This window comes from Protopterus annectens, chromosome 2.part0 (genome assembly GCF_019279795.1).
Source record: "Protopterus annectens isolate FY-2018-M chromosome 2.part0, PAN1.0, whole genome shotgun sequence".
Classification (NCBI taxonomy): domain Eukaryota; kingdom Metazoa; phylum Chordata; order Ceratodontiformes; family Protopteridae; genus Protopterus; species Protopterus annectens.
In genome coordinates this window covers 402,562,441-402,587,896 of record NC_056728.1, presented here as the reverse complement: position 1 = coordinate 402,587,896, position 25,456 = coordinate 402,562,441, and positions in this window count along the sequence as shown.

The window sequence follows — 25,456 nt, the reverse complement described above, 5'->3', positions numbered from 1 at the left end:
GATTTGCTCTGGTGCCCTGCCATTTTACAAAGACGTGTCTGCAGTTGTAATCCCTGCTGAAAATTGGTTTTGTTCTGTCCGCAGTAAAATTGGCAGGCATTTGAATTTCAGACTTCAGGTTTCTGAATGTTTAATTCCTTGCATAATTGATGGTGCGGTGGTAGTATTGTTGCCTCACAGCTATAGGTTTTCTGGTTTGATTCTTGGTTGGGGTGGCTTCTGTTTGGAGTCTGCATCTCCTGCCTGTGTTTGTGTGGATTTGCTCTGGTGCCCTGCCATTTTACAAAGATGTGTCTGCAGTTTTAATCCCTCGCCTCTGCTGAAAATTGTTTTTGTTCTGTCCGCAGTAAAATTGACAGGCATTTGAATTTCAGACTTCAGGTTTCTGAATGTTTAACTCCTTGTATAATTGATGGTGCAGTGATAGTATTGTTACCTCACAACTATAGGTTTTCTGGTTTGATTCTTGGTTGGGGTGGCTTCTGTCTGCATCTCCTCCCTGTATTTGTGTGGATTTGCTCTGGTGCCCTGCCATTTTACAAAGACGTGTCTGCAGTATTAATCCCTGCATCTCTGCTGAAAATTGTTTTGTTCTGTCCGCAGTAAAATTGACAGGCATTTGAATTTCAGCCTTCAGGTTTCTGAATGTTTAATTCCTTGCAGATTTGATGGTGCAGTGGTAGTATTGTTGCCTCACAGCTATAGGTTTTCTGGTTTGATTCTTGGTTGGGGTGGCTTCTGTGTGGAGTCTGCATCTCCTCCATGTGTTTGTGTGGATTTGCTCTGGTGCCCTGCCATTTTACAAAGACGTGTCTGCAGTTTTAATCCCTGCTGAAAATTGTTTTGTTCTGTCCGCAGTAAAATTGACAGGCATTTGAATTTCAGACTTCAGGTTTCTGAATGTTTAATTCCTTGCAGATTTGATGGTGCAGTGATAGTATTGTTACCTCACAACTATAGGTTTTCTGGTTTGATTCTTGGTTGGGGTGGCTTCTGTCTGCATCTCCTCCCTGTATTTGTGTGGATTTGCTCTGGTGCCCTGCCATTTTACAAAGACGTGTCTGCAGTATTAATCCCTGCATCTCTGCTGAAAATTGTTTTTGTTCTGTCCGCAGTAAAATTGACAGGCATTTGAATTTCAGCCTTCAGGTTTCTGAATGTTTAATTCCTTGCAGATTTGATGGTGCAGTGGTAGTATTGTTGCCTCACAGCTATAGGTTTTCTGGTTTGATTCTTGGTTGGGGTGGCTTCTGTGTGGAGTCTGCATCTCCTCCATGTGTTTGTGTGGATTTGCTCTGGTGCCCTGCCATTTTACAAAGACGTGTCTGCAGTTTTAATCCCTGCTGAAAATTGTTTTTGTTCTGTCCGCAGTAAAATTGACAGGCATTTGAATTTCAGACTTCAGGTTTCTGAATGTTTAATTCCTTGCAGATTTGATGGTGCAGTGGTAGTATTGTTGCCTCACAGCTATAGGTTTTCTGGTTTGATTCTTGGTTGGGGTGGCTTCTGTGTGGAGTCTGCATCTCCTGCCTGTGTTTGTGTGGATTTGCTCTGATGCCCTGCCATTTTACAAAGACGTGTCTGCAGTATTAATCCCTGCGTCTCTGCTGAAAATTGTTTTTGTTCTGTCCGCAGTAGAATTGACCGGCATTTGAATTTCAAACTTCATGTTCTTCAGAATACATAGTAGCACAACCTTTTTTCTAGCAATTTTCTAAGTTTATAAGATGAATATTTTAAATTTGTCCCTATTTTTGGGACTGTATTCCCCATTATTGGCTTGTCCAGGTTTTTGTGCTAAGGTTGACAGCTATGGCAAGAACTGAATTCACTGAATATGGACTGTAGAATTATGCATATTTACTGATAAAGGTGCACTGTAGAATTGTGCATATTTACTGATAATGGTGGACTGTAGAATTGTGCATATTTACTAATAATGGTGGACTGTGGAATTGTGCATATTTACTAATAATGGTGGACTGTAGAATTGTGTATATTTACTAATAATGGTGGACTGTGGAAGTCTGAGTAGACTTTTTATGATAAATGTTCTCAACTGGGCAGTTTTGCCATTATGGGTGCATATGTTTTGTTTCATTGCTTACTGGAAAAATGTTCAAAACAAATTTAAAACACCCTCTAACAAGTGTACTGTATTGTACAAGGAATATAATTTTTAGTACAATGAGGAAGGTGTATCAAAGAGCACATGTATGTTTCATATGCAAGGGGCCTATGATTCGAAAACAGCCCAAAATTAATCTTTATCTGCCACTGGCAAAATGTATTTTCTTTGAATGTGGGTTTCAATGCTGTTTCAATGAATGTGAGTTTCAAGGGCAGAGAAGTTTTAATGCTAAGTTTTCATTGTGAGACTGCATTGCTTTGTTTAACAGATTACTTAATGTTTGTGCTGTAAAATACAAAATAAAACTTTCAAATGAAGTCCAATCATTGAAGTAAAGCAGTATGCACATTAGTGTTTATGGTAAATGGAGTGAAATAGCCAAGTAATGGTTAATTGGAATGGCTGCAGAGGCTCCAGTTCAACCATTATTTTGTCAGGGGAAGGGCAGCAAACTCAGACAGGCCCAGCTGAACTATACCTCCCAACTGTCCAGATTTTCAAAGAATGAATAGATTTTTGCTTCTTATTTTTGGTTTGTTGTTCATAAAATTTGTAGTTTTAAAAATGATTTGCCAGAAGTCACTAAATAATAAGTTTCAGACTTCATAACCTTCATAAAATGCATGTTAAAGTAAGAGCCGTTCTATCAACTGTCTCAATTTATACAAGAGCAATTTTTAGTACTGTTTATATGTGCCCCCAATATATTTGGCCTTGTTCAGATTTACTGCATTAACAGGTTGAGAGGTACATGCAAATAAATTGCTTTATAGAATTAGGCATAGCCAACCTCTCAACTGTCCCCAATTTTGGCTCAAAATGTTGCTCTTCCCTAATAATCCCTCCGCAAAATAGCAATTTTGGAAGAAAACATGGAGGGTTTACAATTAAGAAATAACTGTAATAATCAAAGTTATAGATTACTTGAAATGCATGTAGATTCTTTTATTTTGTCAGCTGCTCAAGGTAGCAGTACTAATATTAAAGTGTCCCTTCTTTGACAGGTAGAAGCTGTATTGTGTGTCTATTTTATATTTTTGCATCACATTTTGGTCCATTTTTCATAAAATTGTGTTTTTGGCAAATTAGTGACAAATCACTAAAGACTGAAGTTAGAAAATGACAGACATTTGAGTTTCAGATTTTATACCCTTCAGAAAATTCATACTAATGCAAGACCTATTCTATTATCTTTCTAAGTTTATTAGAGCAATATTTAAAAATTGTCCTTCTTGTTGTGCCTTTGTCCCACTTCTGTGTATGGCTTTGTCCAGATTTCTTGCTCTTGAAGTTGAGAGGTATGACAAATGTGTCAGGGCCATCACAGTCAGCCAGAGAGATTTCAAATTGTGACATGCTTGTTGCACCCCACTCCCCATGTAGTGACTCTGGATGTGTCCAAGCAAGGCAAGGAGTAGTTGTATCTACCTTGGATGGGAGGACACACTGCATAAGTACTACAGTGGCTTTTCGTCTGTCCTTGATTTTGCAGAATGGTCTGGTTTCTGTCATATTTTTGTACTGTTGATTTATGCTTATTACTCAAAGTGCCTGTTGCTCTGTGTTTAAGTAGCAATGCTTTAATGACCATAAGGTAAGCTTGTCTGACATCGTAAGATGCAAGTAAGCTTTAATAAGCATACTGTTAAAGAATTGCCAACATTGAAAGCCTTTCTGTTGTTGCCATGCAGAGAATACTTGACTAGATAATGTATAAGCCTTGGGTATTAAAGGACAGGATTCCATTATTTTAAAAAGCTCATTACACTTGTTGGAGACTTCCAGTCATCTCTACAGGCTTTACCCGTAAACTAAACAGAATGCCAATCATGTGTGGTCCATAACCTGTACAGTAATCCTTTAAGCAATGTATCTTGAGCTTGTTTCTTGTTTGCTTTTCATTTTTACTTTTATCATGTTTATCCCATGAAACGTCAGGCAGCAGGTCTTTTTTGGATAAGAAACATTTTTACAAGTGGGGGCATCACATAGATTTCTACTTTCAGCATGTTGCTTGGTACTTTAATAAAGCTGAATATATTATAATTAGAACTGCAGTGCAAGGAGAAGTAGTTTGAGTTGAGTGCTTCTGGTTTTTCTTATACTTGATTTTGACTGGCATTCCAGTAATGTATTTAAAAGTAATTTATTTTTTCATGCCTCACAACCTTTTGTTTCCATCTAGATATTAAGTAAGCTGTCATGCAGCCAATGCATTGAAATATTTTTATTCTTCTACACTTATTTTTGTCTTGATTGGACTTTCATAATGATGGTTTGCCACCCAGGGCAGCGTATTTAATTAAAGTTAGTTTTTTTGTGGTTTTGTGCATAGCTCCTCCCCTTTATGGTTGACCACACCCCTTCCCTTTGACCCCGCCCATTCAGCGTCTCCTGCAGCCCCCCTGTGATTTGAAGTCACCAGCCGCCACTGGTTAAAAGACACTACAGATTTTATTATTAAACTAAGACAATGGTTTAATGGTTTAAATACTGATATTATGCATAGAGGGGAATTCTTGTTTGTGACTTTGGACATTTCATCTTTATTTACGGTTATACCAAATGAGTATGGAATTAATTCTATTCGTGAATTTTTGACTATGCAGTCCTCGTTGTCAGCAAGGAAAGTAGAAAATATTTGTTCTTTTTTGGACATAGTATTAGCTAATAATGTTTTTTTGTTTAACAAACAATTTTATTTGCAACTTACCGGTGTAGCAATGGGCACACCAATAGCTATCACTTATGCAAATTTAGTTTTATTTCAGTGGGAAAAGATATATATTCATGATAGTACTAATTTTTTGAATAAGAATGTCTGTTTTTATCAACGGTTTGTGGATGACTGCTTTCTAATTTGGAAAGGGTCTCCTGTAGAACTAATTGAATACATACAATTTTTGAATAGTACTACTGAATTTTTAAAATTCAAAATGGAATATTCAGCTAATTCCATAACCTTTCTAGACCTTAAGGTTGTGTTGAAGGAAGGTTTGATTAATACTACAGTGTATAAAAAAGAAGTTCATGTGGGCAGGTATATACATAACAACCAGTATGCACGCCCCACATGTATTTAAAGGTGTTGTGAAGGCACAGTTTAGCAGAATCAGTAGATTAAATACTGATGATTCATACTTCCTTTCTCAGTTAAATGAAATGCTGGATGAGTTTGTAAGTAGCGGTTATGATCTTGAATCAATACTGCCTATTAAAGCTAATATTATAGCCGATAGACCGACAAAACTGAAACCGATCTTTTTGTCATTAGATGAATCGGTATCTGACTCTAACAAGTGTGTATTGAAGGAAGACAAAAATTAGGTATGTGACAACTTACAACACCATGACATATTTAGTTAAACGTATTATTCAAAAATACTGGGTAGTCTTAATGGCATCTGCGGACATTAGGGCTGCTCTAAGTAGTAGACCATATTTTTCTTATAAGAATATGAAAACATTAAAGAGCAGATTATGCTACAAAGATTTTAAAGATGAGAAAAATGTTCAACAAGGCTCCTTAAATATGGTACATTTGGCTGTATGAATTGCAGTTGTTGTAGTGATATCATAGGCAGTAGTGTTGGTAACACATTTGTTCACCCCATGACACATAAGATTTATAGATTTACTGTGGTAGCAACTTGTACTAGTAATAATGTTGTTTATTTAGCAACCTGTACTGTATGCTCATCATTTTATGTAGGAAAAACAACTAGGAAGTTAAAAGAATGCATTATTGAGCATAAATCTGAGATAAGAAGGGCTAAGTACATATAATAATGAACATAAATTTAAGTTCAGGGTTATTGACATGGTACATATATCAGATAGGGGGGTGACATTAATAATCTTTTAGAAGTAAAAGAGTATGAGTGGATATTAAGGTTATCAGCTGATTGTTTACCTGGCTTGAATTCTGCTGTCACATTAAAACCTATTTTAGTTAAAATACATCGTACTAAGTTATGTTAAATGCTATATGTGAGTTTGCAGGTTGTGAATTTATCGTAGAATTTATTTTATATATATGTAAAATATTATGTTTTATTAGTTGTAATTTTAAAGTTTTGTAATTGTCACATGATTTTTTTGGGCTGCATGTCATGTGATTAACATTGACTCCTATTTAAATAGATTGTTTTAATGAAACCTGTATTAGTATTGAGAAAGGGTGTGTAACCCGAAAGCTTTGCTGTTTATAAAGGTGTATTTTTTCCTCAACTTTTGTGTCTTATTGGATTTTTGCTACAGCATTTCGAGTTTGTAGTACTTTTGTTTGATGTTTCGTTGGGAACATTTTGAGAGTCTTTGCAGCCGTTTCATGGAAACTACAAATTTGCATTAAGTCTTTGTTGGCTAATGAGGTTAATCCTTTATTGCATTTTGTCTGCACACCATCTATGGACTGTGATGCTGCCTGTTCTATAACCACAGAAAACTCGGCAGATTTTGGTAAGAAGTTACAACTGCTAGAGAGGAAGGTGGGTGCGTTTAAGCACCTGCAGTGGCAACGCTTTAGTTTTATGGCTTATCTGGATAGGGGTATAGTGCCATGGGGCTTGAGAGTTCTAAAGATGCCCTCGTATGGCAATGCCTATCCGGATTTGTTAAAGCAGTGGCAGCAACTAAACATCAAATTAAGTCTTGATTATATGGTCCTTATGAATGACTGTTTTTCAAATAGTGAGAAAGAACTGAAGGAAGAAATAATTAATATGGAGACTGAAATTATGGCTATGCCTTGTTTCAATACTATGCTTAATTCTTATCAGCAAATGCTTGATAGACTGCAGGCATTGATGACAGACTAGAGGCAATTAAGAAACGTAAATTATTATGGGTCATGGCAGATTTTCAAAAAGGCCATATTTTCTCTTGGCCGAAGAATGATGTGCCCTTTCTAAATATAATAAAAAGACTGTGGTTCAAAATACCCCCTATGGACACTCTTGATGACTTTCCTGAATTGGTAGCAACAAATTCTCCCTTTCAAGAACCGGCACCACTTAGTCAGTCTAATAATGTGGTTATGACCACGCCTACTTTAGTTGCATCACAATCAGCTGGTGCAAGTGCCAGCTTGTGCTTAACTGGAGAAGAAATGGAGAATGGTAGTGACAGTAAAAAGAACGATGCTAAAAAAATGCATCAATCTACAATAAACCTTTTTCAGAAGCGCTTTCAATTGGAACAACCAGAGAGGGTCAAAGAGCGATCTACTTCGAGGGGGAGATCAACTATAAGACAAACAGTGCATCCAATCAAGTGCAAAAACAACAGTCCGGCCAAGCAGGTCAAAGTAACCCGACGATAACGCGAGGTATTTTGAACTTATCGAGCTTCATTTTGGAAGCTTCTCATTATACATTGCTTCAGAAAGGTCTTAGTTTTATTCCAACGTCTTGTGATGACTTAGTTTCTGCATTGACTGATCTCAAGCAGTTTATTAGGAATTTAAATTTAAAAGTGATGTTTAAGAATAATGTTCCTATTCAAACAGCCTGTAGAAGGCGCAGTACATTTGTACCTGTTAATATTCCTGTCCTCACAGCATATCATGATTTATGTGAGAGGGAATTGAGATGTGCAGACTCAAACACAATAAAAAAACATTATAATTTAACATACAAAGAATTTCTAGTGCTCAAAGATCTGCAGGCGGATAACAGTATAGTTATCAAGCAAGCAGACAAAGGGGCATTGTTGTAATTATGGCTAGAGTTAAATACTTTTCATCTGTGTCTGTTTTACAAGAAGATGCCCATGCCTTTAAAGCTATTTCACCTGTTGATGTTAAGAAATGTATTAGTTCTGTTAATATGATGGAATATGATTTACAACTTAGTGGTGATATTGATTTAGATTTGTTTCATTTTTTCACTGTTCCTTGTCCTACCGTACCACAATTATATGGTATACCGAAGATCCGTAAGTCACTAGGGGACCCCCCAATGCGACCTATTCTTTCTGGTAATGGTTGGCTCACTGAGTCCATTTCAGTTTACCTGCACAAACAGTTGCATCCTTTTTTGGCCAATGTAATACTGTGTTAAAAGACACTACAGATTTTATTATTAAACTAAGACAATGGTTTAATGGTTTAAATACTGATATTATGCATAGAGGGGAATTCTTGTTTGTGACTTTGGACATTTCATCTTTATTTACGGTTATACCAAATGAGTATGGAATTAATTCTATTCGTGAATTTTTGACTATGCAGTCCTCGTTGTCAGCAAGGAAAGTAGAAAATATTTGTTCTTTTTTGGACATAGTATTAGCTAATAATGTTTTTTTGTTTAACAAAAATTTTATTTGCAACTTACCGGTGTAGCAATGGGCACACCGATAGCTATCACTTATGCAAATTTAGTTTTATTTCAGTGGGAAAAGATATATATTCATGATAGTACTAATTTTTTGAATAAGAATGTTTGTTTTTATCAACGGTTTGTGGATGACTGCTTTCTAATTTGGAAAGGGTCTCCTATAGAACTAATTGAATACATACAATTTTTGAATAGTACTACTGAATTTTTAAAATTCAAAATGGAATATTCAGCTAATTCCATAACCTTTCTAGACCTTAAGGTTGTGTTGAAGGAAGGTTTGATTAATACTACAGTGTATAAAAAAGAAGTTTATGCGGGCAGGTATATACATAACAACCAGTATGCACGCTCCACATGTATTTAAAGGTGTTGTGAAGGCACAGTTTAGCAGAATCAGTAGATTAAATACTGATGATTCATACTTCCTTTCTCAGTTAAATGAAACGCTGGATGAGTTTGTAAGTAGCGGTTATGATCTTGAATCAATACTGCCTATTAAAGCTAATATTATAGCCGATAGACAGACAAAACTGAAACCGATCTTTTTGTCATTAGATGAATCAGTATCTGACTCTAACAAGAGTGTATTGAAGGAAGACAAAATTAGGTATGTGACAACTTACAACACCATGACATATTTAGTTAAACGTATTATTCAAAAATACTGGGTAGTCTTAATGGCATCTGCGGACATTAGGGCTGTTCTAAGTAGTAGACCATATTTTTCTTATAAGAATATGAAAACATTAAAGAGCAGATTATGCTACAAAGATTTTAAAGATGAGAAAAATGTTCAACAAGGCTCCTTAAATATGGTACATTTGGCTGTATGAATTGCAGTTGTTGTAGTGATATCATAGGCAGTAGTGTTGGTAACACATTTGTTCACCCCATGACACATAAGATTTATTGATTTACTGTGGTAGCAACTTGTACTAGTAATAATGTTGTTTATTTAGCAACCTGTACTGTATGCTCATCATTTTATGTAGGAAAAACAACTAGGAAGTTAAAAGAACGCATTATTGAGCATAAATCTGAGATAAGAAGGGCTAAGTACTCATAATAATGAACATAAATTTAAGTTCAGGGTTATTGACATGGTACATATATCAGATAGGGGGGTGACATTAATAATCTTTTAGAAGTAAAAGAGTATGAGTGGATATTAAGGTTATCAGCTGATTGTTTACCTGGCTTGAATTCTGCTGTCACATTAAAACCTATTTTAGTTAAAATACATCGTACTAAGTTATGTTAAATGCTATATGTGAGTTTGTAGGTTGTGAATTTATCGTAGAATTTATTTTATATATATATGTAAAATATTATGTTTTATTAGTTGTAATTTTAAAGTTTTGTAATTGTCACATGATTTTTTGGGCTGCATGTCATGTGATTAACATTGACTCCTATTTAAATAGATTGTTTTAATGAAACCTGTATTAGTATTGAGAAAGGGTGTGTAACCCGAAAGCTTTGCTGTTTATAAAGGTGTATTTTTTCCTCAACATTTGTGTCTTATGGGATAGAGTACCATCCCAGACACTTGGCTTACTGTGGAACAGAGTCCCAATGTACATCAGACAGAGCCCCTCACTAACACTCTTCAATAGGAACCTTGATGAGTGGATGGGAAACAGACAATTTATGCCAGGCATCACATCAGTAGCTCCACTAGAAAGGGGCTTAGGGTATTAACTATTAGAACTAGGGCTTAGGGGACTACCCAATGGTGTGGTGAAAGCTGCACAACTTGCCTAAGCTAATATATGCCTTCGTGAAGATAGTCTGCTACATACCTCTGAAACTATGTGACAGGTACATGTCTACAGATAGTAGATGTGTACTTCATTGTACAGTCATGTTGTACAGCAGACACATGGACCACATACACTGCAATGCTTACAGATACTGGTGGCTGTTATGTATAGTGGGTGAGATGTGCACCTCATGTCTTTTGTGCCATTGGGATGTGTGCTGGGTGGGACAGTCCTGAATGGCTCCCTGTCATCGTCACCCTCTTACACACATCTCTGCCCATCCATCTTTGGCTTATTATACTGTGCTCCCCCTACATATATATAGGTACATAGGTAGGTAATAGGCTATCTGCCTGAAGGCATATATTAGTATGGCCAGAGTGTGCAGCTATCACCACACATGGGGTTAGTTCCCTAGGCCTCTGTGTAGTAGAGCTGATGAAGTGATCCATGGCGTGACAGTTCAGTTTCACATACACTCATCAAGGCTCCTCTGGAAGGGTGTCAGTGAGGGACTAAGCTTAATGTAGGTTGGGAGCGTGTTCCAAAGCAAGGGAAGTCTGTGAGTTAGTAATGTATCCCTCCAACATGTTCAATTTATTGTTGTGATGATGATATCCCTAGAGCATGTGGCACAGTGAGCTTGGGTTTACTTCAGATAGCGCATGTACATCAGTTCTGCATTGGACATAGACCTGTCTGTTGGGCAGAGATCGCCTGAGTAGACAGTATGCAACAGAGTACAGATTGAGTTAACTTCAGTCTTGTTGCATGGGGCAACTGTTTGAGGCCAGTAATCCTCTTGTTGAGGTACTTCAGTGGTCTTTCCAGCTGCTGAAGGTGCCTAGTCAGATTCATAGCAAGTGTGCCGTGATACTCTCTGATGGGTCTGATGACTGATAAGTAGAGGGAACCTCCTTTGACCTACATGCAAAGGCCTTGGCAATTTGTGGGAACACATATAGCATGATTTTCTAACCACTTTGTGAATGTGTTTCTGGAAGTAGAGATGACTACCCACATGTGTCCATAGATCCCTTATTATTACCTACATATTTAGGGTGTTGGCACCTATGTGGTATTTGTATGACTGTAGCTCGAGGCCATAATTTTGACACCACATCTGTCTGACTGAGACTCTTTTTAAGGATGTCTCTGTTGTCCCAAGCATCCATTATGACAACCTTTTTGCAGTCATCCACAAACTTTGCTAACCATAGCCCTCGTGTGTTTGACTGTATTTCTGAAAAGTATACACCAGACAGGAGGGGTCCCAGGACTGAGCCATGGGGGACAGCAGTTGTTGCCAGCTTACAGTCCAACAGGGAGACCACAATTCTTGCCTTGTGGGATCTATGTGTGCCCCAGTTGGCAATCCATCAGATGACATATGTGTTTATGCACAGGTTGTTGATTTTGTGGATATGACATGTGTGTAGGATGTTAGAAAAGGGCTTTTCAAGGTCTATGTAGGCCATGTGTAGCTCATTTTATTGATGTATGTCCCAAATGACTGCCTTGAAAACTGTCTAGCAGGTTTAGGAACCATGATCTGCCCCTGACCAAACCAAAATAGGTAGGGTTGGATGCTTGTAGGCTCCCAATAGCTCTGTTTATGAGTTCCATAATGACTGACTCCATGGCCTTGCAGATCAGGATTATTAGGCTTATAAGACAATAGTTCCCATGGCCTGTTGTGCACCAACACTTGTGGAGTGTGCCAAACATTGCTGTAACCCATTCAACAGTTTCATAACGTGTACAGAGGGTGAGTCTCAACAGGCTGTTCAGGTGCAGGGTCTGTTTGTTTTGGAGTTCACATATGACACAGCCAGGGAAACCATGTCATCCCATAGATGCTGTGTTTTTAGGTTTGGATAGAGCTGTTTAACCACTGTATATGTGATTTCTGGGTTTTCACAATCTCCAGGTATGGTAATGGGCCCTTTTGTCAGTGAGAGGGGGGTAAATATGTATGAGCTTGTCTGACAAGATGTTGGCAATGTCAGTCATGTACATGTATTCATTTACACATTGCACTGACTCAGAACATATATGAGTTTACAATGATATTTATGACATAGCAAAAGAAAGCTTCATGGTTCTCTATGGACTCTTTGCCAATATTTTTGCCAGAACATGGCTTGGATAATGTTAGGAGTGCTAATTTTTTCTTGATGATACTGATCGGAGATTTATTGATCTTCTTTGGATTTTCACTTTCTTTGAACAACTTAAGTACTTGTAGTACATAGTTTGATTATGACAGGGGTCCAATATATTGTATGGGTCTGTTTTCATATCACTGTGTGCGCAAGGCAGGAGTGGTGAATAGTGACAAGTATCTGGAGTAAGAACTGCAACTGCCAGATATGTGTGGCCCACTGCTGTACTCAGACATGGCCTAAGTGTGGGCATCATTTGCTTCATTTGTTTAAGTGTTTGAGCATGCCCACTATGGGCATATATACTATATGTGTGTGAAAAATCAAGTTGGTTTTACTTCAGGGCTCACCTTTGTGTTGTATATCGACAGGAAGCATGCTGTGCCTGCAGGGCTTCCATGAGTCAATTTGCATAGACTTATCAACATTTCTACATACAGGGGGGACAGCTATTATTTGTACATTTCTACCCAAGGGGGGCACACCTGATTGTTACTGTGGGTGTACATAGGATGAGGGGTACACCTGACACTTATGCACATTTGCTAGGCCTGCACTGCTATGTCAGGTACTCTATTTCAGTTTGTACTGTTGCCTATCGTACTGGCTTGAGGCATACTACTGTACTACAGATCTTAGCTTCCAATTACATGCATATTAGTTTGTGACTTCATAGCCTACCCAACCCACATCACACTGCCTGGCCTGCTGTTATCTCTCTGCATAGGCCTGGGGGGAGATTACTCATATGCCTCTTCAGAGGGCATGATACAGCATTTGTTTGTGTTTGCATTTGTCTACAATTGTCCTGCTGGCTGTGACTGTTAGGTATGTGACCCCCCCCCAACTGGTATGTGTGAGTGACTTAAGTTGTGTCTGTGCCAGTGAAATGCTGTCATGGCTTAGTGGTTCAGTACTGTGACTATAGAGCACAGTATTCTGAGTTTGAGCCCTGTCACTGCTTTTTTATTTTCCTGCTGGGCAGACCTGACTGGTTAAGGAACAGTAAAGCAGGTGTGAGCGTGTTTACCCAACTTTGCTCGACTTTGCCCAACATTGCCCAACTTTGCCCGATGTTGCCCGACATTGCGCTGGTTAGCGCGGTGCGCAGCTATGCACAATTGTATTTAAATATGCTCAATACTGGCAAAATGTGCTTAGCAGTGCTTTATATTGCTTAGAATAGGGCACTCATGCCTCAGGTGGTGCTGCAGGGCTGCCTCTGTTGGATGCACATAGTAAACTCCCTATACATGTTTGAAAACAGGTAGGGTCAAGTTAGGCATCCTTTTCACTGTATGTGTGAGTCAGAGAGAGGTGTCATTTCCAGGGTTCCTACTGAGTCAGTGTATGTGCTATGCGTTGCCTCTTTGCCAAGGCCAGGGCATACTGGGCATGCCTCCGTTGTTCCTCCGCCATGTCAAGCTGTGCCTGTGCAGGCCTTGGCAATGGTAGGGGGCTGTTTGGCCCTGCCCCATGCTGTTCCTGCTGCAGCTGTTTCCGCAGGATCATATTGTGTAGCATGGCACATACCATAGCAATTTGGGTACATGTAGTTGGTGAGTACTGCAAGGCTCCACCAGATGTGTCCAGGCACCAGAACCGTGACTTGAGCATCCCAAACAAATGCGCAATTATGTTTCTTGTTTGTGCGTTTGCCTCATTATGGAGTTCTTGTTCAGGTGTGTGTGCATTTCTGATGGGTGTCATCAGCCACGGCTCCAATGCATATCCAGCATCCCCCACTAGGTGACCATCAGGGATGCCCCCACTGGCAAATCTCTGGTACAGCTGCATCAGATGCCAGATGTGGGAATCATGATAGCTTCCAGGGCAGCCAGCACACACATTCATTATTATGCCCTGGGCATCGCACACGACCTGGCAGTTGATGAAGGGGAAGCCCTTGTGGTTGATGTAGACCCTACCCCGCTCACCGGGTGGTGCTTTGATGTGTATGTGCGTGCAGTCTATTGCACCCACTACCTCAGGGTATTCTGCTATTTGGTGGAAAAAACGCATATTGCTGGCCAATACCTCACGGGAATTGGGGAAATATACATGGTCACCGACATGTGCTGACATAGCATCCAGGAACTGGTGGAGTACCCTGGATTCTGATGCCTGCGAAATCCCCATCATATCACCAGTTGGTCTCTGGAAGGTACCTGTAGCTAGTATTCTTATGCAAATACATACCTTGGTATTCACTGGGATGGGTTCTCCTCTGTTGGTTCTGTGTGTGAGGCGTGGCTGGCACAGCTCAACAATTTGCTGCAGGAGGTCTCTGTCCACCCTATAGCGCTCCACTATCTCCAGCTCATGTAGCCCCTGGTAGGTTACCCTGGGTCTGTACACTCTTCTCCGTCTCCTCACTGTGGGTTGTTCAGCAGCATTCACAACATCACCACCCTCAGCACCTTGCACATGTTGGTTTTTAAGCTTTCCCTCTTTGTATACTGCAGTGTTGCAGAGTTCTTGGGGAAAAAACAGGGGGGAATGCTGTTTGCAGAGTTTAAAGTGCTGGGCTGGGCTGGGATAGTCTGCTGCCTGTGCAATTGGCTGATTCTGATATATTTCACCTGGCAGCTCTGCTAGTTCTCCTTGGTTAACTTCCTACTACTTCTTTTCCTTTCTTTTCCCTTTCTGTTTCCACCTGGGGCAGCACCGCACAAACACACATGCGCGCGCACACGAGCGCACACGCTGTGTGCATGTTTGCAAGAAATTTCTGAACTTTTAACAGTGTGCACCTTTGGTTTCAGGTTTTCAAATAGGACAACTGTAGACATGCCACTTGCAATCCTGAGCAACTCATGGCAAACACAAGCCACTGTGCTCCAATCAGCTTACAGCCTTTCTGACATACCCCCTCATGATGTCACCTATATTCTACTCTACTACTCACCTACTCCTACACTTACACTCTTGGGACATGGCTCATATGCTGGGGAAAATTGGGATTCACTATCCTTATCCTCATTTGCATAGGATTGCCTAATAATGCATGGTTACATCTCCGCACTGAGCTTCCCCCCCTTAGCAACCACTACTAAGTTGCCATGTTGTCTTCAGCCTGCCATTTACCTACATGGCAGGATAAGCTTTATAGTGAAAATGCCTATTTTTGGCTATTTTTAAATTATTTTCTTGTTTTTTAAAGCGCCGCATGTTTGCGCGGTGCTGCGCTATGCTTTAACATCGGAGATCGGGGAAAAAAAATAAAAAGTTAGATTTTAATAATGCTAAACATTTATAAATGCCAATGGCCTTATATTTGGCCATTGGCATGCTTCCTTAACTGTATGCATCCTTTATTTGGAGCTGTCATAGCTTCGTTTAGCTATTTGCAGAACGGTACTCCGTTACCAACGGAGTACATTTCTGCAGATAACACTAATCTTCCACAGACAGGTTAGTGTTTCCTGGATTGCAAATTTACCTCATTTGCATATCTTTCAGCAGCAAATGAGGTAATTTGCATACCATGATGCTGTCCGTGCAAGAGTAGCTTTAGCAGCTCTCGTGGATGCCCCTGCCGACTGTACCTGGATCGTACGGCAGACATATTGCAGCCGTGAGCTCCTACACTCTTCTTGCACTCCGTGCAAGCTTTTGTAAATCTGGCCCATTGTGTAAAGAAATTTTATTTGAAAATATAAAGGAGGTAAATGAAATAAATCTAGATATGATTATGTATGGACATAATAGCCATAAAAATGTGGAATATGTTAGTAAAATAGTAAAACATTATTTTATGTTGTGTGGACTATTTGGAATGAATAGCTAAATGAAATCATGTTTAATATAAATAATATAATAATATAAATCTCAATGGGGATATTGATTTGGTCAAACCATCTTAAATCCGATCAAGTTGGAGTGGGTACATAGGTGCGTTCAACATGCATTTATTACATCCAGTGGGTTGGCCTATAGATTGGTGAGATGTACTGGATAAATAGTAAGGTAGTTTCATTTTCAGGGACTCACAAGAGAAGAAGGTGAATGCTAGGAAATATGTATCTTAGTTGCAGATGGTGTTGAGAGTGCAAGGAGTAACACTGGACAATTATGCCACACATTCTCTTAGGATAGGAAGGGCCTCTGATTAGCTGGATGGAGGTAGGCCAGTGGAAGTGATTAAAAGGGCTTGGAGGTGGTTTTCTAGAGGATTTTTGACTTGCATTCATTAGTTATAAAAAAAGAGAAAAACACGATTTGTAGAATAAATAAAGAGAGGGGTATGTTGGATTGCTAACTGTGTTTAGAAGTAAAATTTTCTGTGTTTCTTTGCAATGAAAAAGTTGTTAGGTGTGTTAGGTAATTTGTTTACTGAGCAGCTAGATCAGCTGGAATTCATACTGGTGGTGTGAATTTGGGCTTGGATCTGGTACGTTGGCAAGTTCAGTGCCATGGTTGTCAAGGTATGCTATGTTGTCAGTCATTACCAGTGTTAGAAAAGATGAGGCAGCAATTTGGTAGTCCAGCAGGGATAGTCATACACTTGGGAGGTAATGACTTGGTATGTATTCCCAAAATAAGGCTACTTACATGTTTGTTGGGGGACTTGTCACTTGTGCAGAGATTTCCAGGGGCTAAGGCTGTGTGGACAACCATAATTCCTCAGTTTGTGTGGAGAGACACTGAAAAGTTCAAGGTGATGGAAGTGTCTGGGAGATTTGTTAACAATAGGGTGGCCAGGGTGAGTAATGTGTTAGAATTTTTAGTAATGGAACATTGGGGTTTGGCATTACTGGACTGGTTTGGGAGTGATGGAGTTCACCTCAATGATACAGGTTCAGATATGTTCAATGTGCAAATGTCTGTTTTTACAGAAATTTTTTGGAACTGGGGTTAAGTGTGAGGGTGAACAGGCTGTGAACAGTATGGTGGGCAGAAGAAGGACCCTAGTAGTTGTAAAAGGTGGGTTTGTCCCCTCTTTTCCCCTCTTTTTGGTTGCAGTTGGTACCCTCACTTGTTCGGCTGAGCAGTACCAAGCTGCTTGTTGGAGTTAAAGTAAGTTAATGAGTCTTAGGATGCTACTAATATGTCAGTGATAAGCAGTCTGACATGCTGCCAGGATTTTGTAAAGGGGTTATTGAATTTTATCAAGTGGCTGGGAAAGAGGTGAGTAGTCTGTCCCTCCACCCATTTGTTTCATGGTTTGATAATTGATGTCTTTTATTTGTTAATAAAGCTGGTGATTGTGGCATTTATTGTAGTAAAGGCGGTCACAAAGTCATAAGAATTGTCGTGTGTGTTATTTGATGGGATGGGATAACCCTTTGACAATATTGAATATTTTCATAATAACTAGCAAACAGCTTACAATATCTCCAGCATGATGTATTACACAGGGACTGTGACAATGTATTTTTCTGTCTCTCACCATGACATTTCACACAATTCCTCTCAATAACATCTTTATCTCTCAGTTATGAAAAAAGGAATGTAAATATAAGCATACAAATAACAGGGGTCAGTAATTAATATTGCCTTTGCAGCACAGCCTAACTCAACTAACTTACTGCCATTTTGTTACTAAAACTTTTTCTTTCCAATATTGCCTAAATTTAATTCAAAAGTCACTTACTTAAGAAACGCAGCCCCATCAAAATGTCAGCACAATAAGGAGCTATGACTGTTAAATGGATGTATACAAAAATGGCATTCTAGGTCTAAATGAGTCACAGTAGGCAAATTCATCGCAGTAATTTGTAATGAAAAGCTTCAACATACCTACTAGATGGTGATTCTGAGTCCGACTGTACTGGATCTTGGTCTTGTACAGCTTCTGCATTCCTGCATGTCAAATGTAGTACATGAAGAGGACAGTAAATCCACATAGGAATGCATTTTAATTTGAATACATAAAGCTTTTAATGCAAACACCATTGCTATGTATGTTGTAGAAGACTGCATTCTGGAAAAGGATAACTGACTGAAGTTTGCTTTACATTCATATTCTATTTAAAGACTTTTCAAAGATTTACTGATCTTATAGGAATTTCAAAGCTTAATACTTTTGAAATGTATACTTGTTCAATAATGCAGTGGTGACAGATGTTGAAAAGTAATATTTACCTGTTTGTGTTTTTTTTTTTTTTAAGAAAGACATTCAAAGATGATCTGATATATACTTCAAAGTAAGTGTCACTTAAGTGACGTGCGAGAATATTTTTACAGTAGTATAGAATTATTTTGCACGTGATTATATTTTAATTTTCATCTTAGGATTCATCCCACAAACCAACAGACTGCCATTCAAATTTCGTTTAAGACAAACTATAATTTAGTGTCAAAGGACCCATGTTTATTTATAACATAGGATTATTATATAAACTAGCAATCATTTTAAATACAGTTTACACTTAAGCCAAGAATAACATATAATATGCTCAGCTATACTAATTACTGACCTTAAATAAAAAGTAAAAATATATTACTTTTCATAAAATATTTTTTAGTATTTTAAAAGACATATTTTTTCTTTTCTGTGTTTAGCTGCACCATTGTTTTCCAAAGGTAAGGCAAATGAGAATATTAAAAAAATGTTAAAGACATTTTGGAAGTGATACAACTTATTACTCAATGGAGCAGCTTATGAGTTTTGTATCTAAAGGTGGTAAAAGTATGTTTTCAGTTTGCTTTTGTTTTAATAGAGTAACATTGCTTACTCTCTAATAACCAGATTTTCAGTAAAACAATTTATATAGAAGGCAGAGTTCTCTAACTTGACAAATTTGAACATATGAGCCAGAGGCTTTATTTGAGACCTCCGTACAGGCATTTTACTTAGCATATATTTTGCCAGTTTCTGATAGTTAATATATGTTGCCCTTATTTATTTACTGTAAACAGTACTGTTACTTTTATTATTTACCCATCCATATATTTTCAAATCCATTTTTAAATCCAGAAAGCTAGCATGTTAAGCAGAGTATGCATGTCTTTTCTGTCCCTATCAACAATCCTAAGCAGTGCTGTAGGTTTCTAAGCATATCCATTTCAGATGAGAGATAAAACTGTTTCATCATGTTCTCAGACTGTCCACATATCTCCTCCCAGAAGCCTGTGTTATCCAAATATCTCCTCCCAGAATCCTGTGCCAAGCACACTTCCTGTGGGACTTTCCAACACAGCATCTTTAATATATGCCCAAACCTCCCCAAATGGCTTTTTTCAGTCACAAAGATCATTGATTGCACTGACAGATCTTTGAGCAGTCAGTCTCCTTACCACAACAAACTACCTGCAAAGGGTTTTCTTTTTCATTGCTTGAGTTTGCCTTCTCATCATGTCAAACACTCCCTACATCTCAAGGTCATTGGAGGGCATGGAAGTGATATAGGCTTAATGATAAATGAAGAGGTTCTTACTTATGATTATGATTCAGGTCTCTTCTCACGACCACAGTCTGCATTTTGCAGAACATCTATTATCAAAGGAGAGTGTCAGGATAGTGTCAGCATTCTAGAGATGTTTTTTCTTCCTTTTGGCACTTTATGCATTTCAACACAGTTGCACACCCATGTGGCGTCTGTGCTCACTTAACCAGAAACATATTGCACTGTAGCTTTTCCAGGACAACGATCACAGGCAAAACAAGAGTACAATGTTCTCAGCCTCAGTAAATGATGGAAGAATAAGTTTCCATCCATCTATTGGGCAATCTCATAATCCTTTTCACCCATGATCATGAAAAAAACTCACCTTATTTAAATCTAAATCCCACCACTGCCAGCACCTGCTCCTCTTTCACCTAAATATAACAAATTACTCTTTTCCAGGAAAAAAAACTCTGATTGGGAAGGGACTGTTAATGTTCATGCCACAGTCATTTGAAGCTGGACAACATTGCCTATGAACAACAAACATGCAACCCTCACATCTGCAGTTGAAATAAACTCCAAACCATGGCTACACTTTGGTATCTCACAAACAAATAAAATATCTAGAAAGAGGTAGTTTATGTGTTCAAAGCCTCCAATAAATGGATATATCCAGGTCCTCTTGACTCTAGTAGAAACCCGTTCTGTTTATTGAGCCACATAATTGTCACAAGCCTTGTGATAAGATGAAGAATGGGAACATTACCACCATCTCTAATCTTTCATGAACTATAATAGCCCCAAACCCAGTAAAGGTCCAGGCATATTTGAAAATTTTAGACCGATTTGTCTTATAAATTTTGATTATAATATCTTTTCAGAAATCTGGCCTTCAATCTGAAACCTTGCTGCCTTCATTAATTTCTACTGCTGGGGGGATAATTTGTGAAAGAAGACTTGATCACACCTAAGTTTTTACGAACCTTCTTTAAGTTTCAAAGACTTCACTCTTTTTTGTTATGCATATTTTAACATTTTTTGAGAAAGCTTATGAATGTTTTGTGTATGAACACAAACAAGCAGCGTTACATTCCTTAACCCTCCAAGAACTAATTATTACTCCAGTTAAAGCTCTAAATAGCAGCCCAGTAGCAAAAGGAAAGATCAAGTTAATTAAGCATGACCACTGTGTGGCTACCCCCCTTACCCTCACCACTATTTCTTATAACCAGTGGACCTCTGTTGAGACAAAGTTCAGACAAGATGGCAATAGAGGAGTGACTACACAAGACACTGAGGTAAAGAATTTTTGACAGCAGCCTCCTATTAAAATAAAACATTGTCAAACATCAACAGTCTTTCATGAAAAATTTCATGGCAAAACATCAGCATCACCAAAACATATTTGTTTGCTGGTAGTGAAGTTGCAGTATGACTTTGATATTCCTTCTTATGATATCTCCAAAATGTAAAAAAGAAAAGAAATCCAGCACCCCGAGCAGTAGTAGCTTAAAGTTCTTTTATTAAACCAGACCGGTTTCAGCAATCAGCTTTCTTCAGTGGTTTTGATAACTACACAACCATAGGCCATATTTATTAGTATTTTAAACTAGGCAGTATGACATCATTTCCTGTGTTCATGAAAAATCACCAAAACATGTAAATATATATGAATAAACCTGAAAGGTACAAAAATCAATTAGTATATAGAAAGTATAATAAGAATATTGATACTAAAATGTATATCAAAATTGAAATAGTGCTTCAATAAATTTGTAATATAACAACAATCATGTAGTTCAGTATAACAAGTAGAACAAAAATGGAATTGTAACATATAAATGGATTACATTTATTAGGGGCAATAACCCCTCACAATTTATCATTAAGACCAGGTGGAAATAAACCACCTAGTTTTACAATCCATTTTGTTTCTTTTTGGTTAAGCAATTTGTGCCATCCAGTTTTAAAATTTCTATTGCAAGAAATCTTATCAATACTGATAAAAGAAAACTGGTCCGTTTTATGTATCAAAAAACGTTTGTACAAAGCATTGGTGGACCTGGCATTCCTTATATCACCCAAATGTTCAGAAATACGTATTCTAAACTGTCTGGATGCTTGTCCAATGTAAAATGCCCTGCATGTACATGTGGCCAAATAAATCACCCAATCTGTGCTACAATTTGCAAAGAAATTTATATTATATACCTTGCCTGTGTTCTTGCTTGTGAATTCCTTGGTGGTAAATACATATTTGCAAAAGAGCAATGACCACAAGGGTGATTGCCAATAAGTTTGTCTCCCAACAAGGTTGTCTAAGTAATAGAGACATCCAATGATGTAGTTCTTTTGTAATAAGAAAAATGTGACCTCAGGCTTTTACCTTTATGGTATGAAAACAGACATCTGTTGTCCGACCAGTTTGCCAGATGTGTGTTTGTTGTTAATATATTCCAATGATTATTAATAATGTCCATCAGTTGATAGGTGTTCCTACCAAAGGTGGTTACTAACCTAGGTGTCTGTACAGAAGAACTAGCAACTTTAGATTTATAACCCAACAAAGTGTCCCTTGATAGATTTTTGGTCATTTGGACTGCAGAGTGAACATCCAATTTATTATAACCTCTCAGCAAGAATCTATTCGAGAGATCATTTTGACAATTCTCAAGGTCCATATCAGATGAACATATTCTCTTAATCCTGATGAATTGTGATTTAGGAATGTTTTTTATAACATGCCTGGGATGTAAGCTAGAGGCATGTAATAACCTGTTGTATTGTGGGTATTTTCTATGCACAGTGGTACATAGAGTATTGTCCGGTTCCCTACACAGATGGACATCCAAAAAATCAATCTGCTGCAGATTATAATTAACCGAAAATTCTATGCCCCATTTGTTACTGTTAAGATATTCAATAAATTCCATAAGGTACTCTGTGCCCCCTTTCCAAACGTGCCAACAATCGTCCAGAAAACGTCTCCAAATGTTGATTTCTGGCATATATAAGTTGTGTAATTCACTATATATAATCTGATCTTCAACATATCCCATAAAGAGATCAGCATATATTGGTGTGAAAGAGGCACCCATCACCGTACCCTGAATTTGCCAGTAACATTGGTTTTGAAAATAGAACACATTCTTGGTTAGAATGTGTTCCGCCATGCAGATTAATAGGGTGTTAAATCCTGGACTGTAAATGTTGATCTTCTGTAGCCAATATTCCAGTGCCATTAGACCAGCCCAATGTGGTATACTAGTATACAGTGATGTAACATCTAAAGTGCACATAAGCCAATCCGGTTCAAGTTGGGATTCAGAAACAATCTGTAGGAACTCCGTGGTGTCTTGCAATCTGGCCCATACATGTGGTAACAAAGGTTTTAAATATTGTGTCAGAAAGACCGATAATGGTTCAGTAAGTGAACCCATACCTGAAACAATAGGCCTGCCTGGTGGTGTATTTTGGGACTTGTGAATCTTGGGCAATAAATATAGATATTGCTTCACTGGATCTTGATTGGTTAAATGAAATCTAGTTTTAGTACTAATGATGCCTTCCTCAACTGCAAGCTGTAAAAAATCATCAATTTGTTTTTTTAAATTTGGGGGTAGGGTCAATAGGCATATGTAAATAATGCTGAGTGTTCAACACCTGTCTCATTCCCTCAGCCCAGTAATAACTGGAATTCATGACCACAATGGCCCCACCCTTATCCGCAGGAAGAATGGTAATGTCAGTATTGTTTTTAAGATTCATAAGAGCCTGTTGTTCCTCAACATTTAAGTTATTTCTAAGAGTGTTCCCTGAACCCACCTGATGGTGTAAATCCTTAATAACAGCATTCTGGAATATGGCTACATGATTGTCCATTGGAGGACAAAACTTGGATGGTAAAAATCTAAATTCAGTGGATCTTTGAGTAGATTCCTGTTGATCAAAAAAGAGTTCAAGGTTTAGTCTTCTACAAAAATCCATGACATCTGATACAAAGATGCTTTCATCAACAACAAAAAAAAACAGGAATAAAACCAAGGCCTTTATTTAACAAAAGTTCTTCAATAGGTGTTAATACATAATAAGAGATATTATGCATGTTGGAGCAATCTGCATTCATTTTACAATGGACAGAAAGAGTTGTTCTAATGTTTTTATGTTTGCGTCCCCCCCCCCGTGTCTGTGCCTAAAGGGTGATCAGCATTACGTGTTCTTTTGGAAACCGGAGAATCTGAAATATGAGTGGATTCAGTATCCATGGTGGATGATTCCTCACCCGAACTCATACTGGGTGATGTACCCTTTTTTAGTATAGATCTCTGCCTCTTCTTGCATGTGTAACTAAACTTTTTGGTACCCTCTGCAAACCTAACCCCTTTCTGTAGCTCGAAGGGTTTCCCCCTTTCGTAATCTTCCATGTCTCTAGAGAATTTGCTTAACTTCTTGTCTTTTAATGTCTTTTCTGAGGTTAAGAGTTTTCTAGATAATCTACTCAGTGATTCCTGAAAGTTTGGTTGATTCTCATATAATTTCAATTCTTCACACATTTTTCGTACATCACAAATATTTGCTTGTATTGTTCTGTCATAATATGACGATAATATATTGACAAACATCATTGCCGAATCTTGTTGTGCAACGCTCCATTCTCTGATCAATAAATCATCTGGTTTACCTACCAGCAGTTGCAGTTTAGTTCTAAGGCCTCTTGGGGCAATATTTTGATGCTTATATGCCTTAAATAATCTGGAGTGCCAGATGTTGGTACGTAATGTTTTGACTTTTTTACCAAATTGAGTAAAAAGCATACTACAATCGTCAACTGGATCTGTAGTCCTATCGGCAGTAGATCCATTACTGCATTCAATTCCAAAGATGTGAATATCATCTTTGTCTGCACACAATCCTTGTACCATATGATTAAGATCCATGACAATAGATTGTGCGTATGCTAAGGTCAAATGTGATGTATTAGAAACCAAATTGTAATATGATTATAATATTCAGTATCACTGGTATATAAATCTGAGATATTCAAAACCCGAAAAAGCTCAAAAAAAGTCCATAGAGAACTTGAGGTCCAATCTTTGACTTGTAAGGGGTATGTGGAGTGCAGAGAGACCAAAAAGTGAATCCTAAAAGATACGAAATTGATTGTAAAATTAGGTGGTTTATTTCCACCTGGTCTTAATGATAAATTGTGAGGGGTTATTGTCCCTAATAACTGTAATCCATTTATATGTTACAATACCATTTTTGTTCTACTTGTTATACTGAACTACAGGATTGTTGTTATATTACAAATTTATTGAAGCACTATTTCAATTTTGATATATATTTTAGTATCAATATTCTTATTATACTTTTTATATACTAATTGATTTTTGTACCTTTCAGGTTTATTCATATATATTTACATGTTTTGGTGATTTTTTCATGAACACAGGAAATGATGCCATACTGCCTAGTTTAAAATGCTAATAAATATGGCCTATGGTTGTGTAGTTATCAAAACCACTGAAGAAAACTGATTGCTGAAACCGGTCTGGTTTAATAAAAGAACTTTAAGCTACTACTGCTCGGGGTGCTGGATTTCTTTTCTTTTGTACATGTTTGGTTTATCCGTGCACCAACCGTACTTGCTAGCCTGTTCTTTCTTTATCTCCAAAATGTGTAAGCATTTAATAGAAATCTTTTCATAACATTATTTATCTGG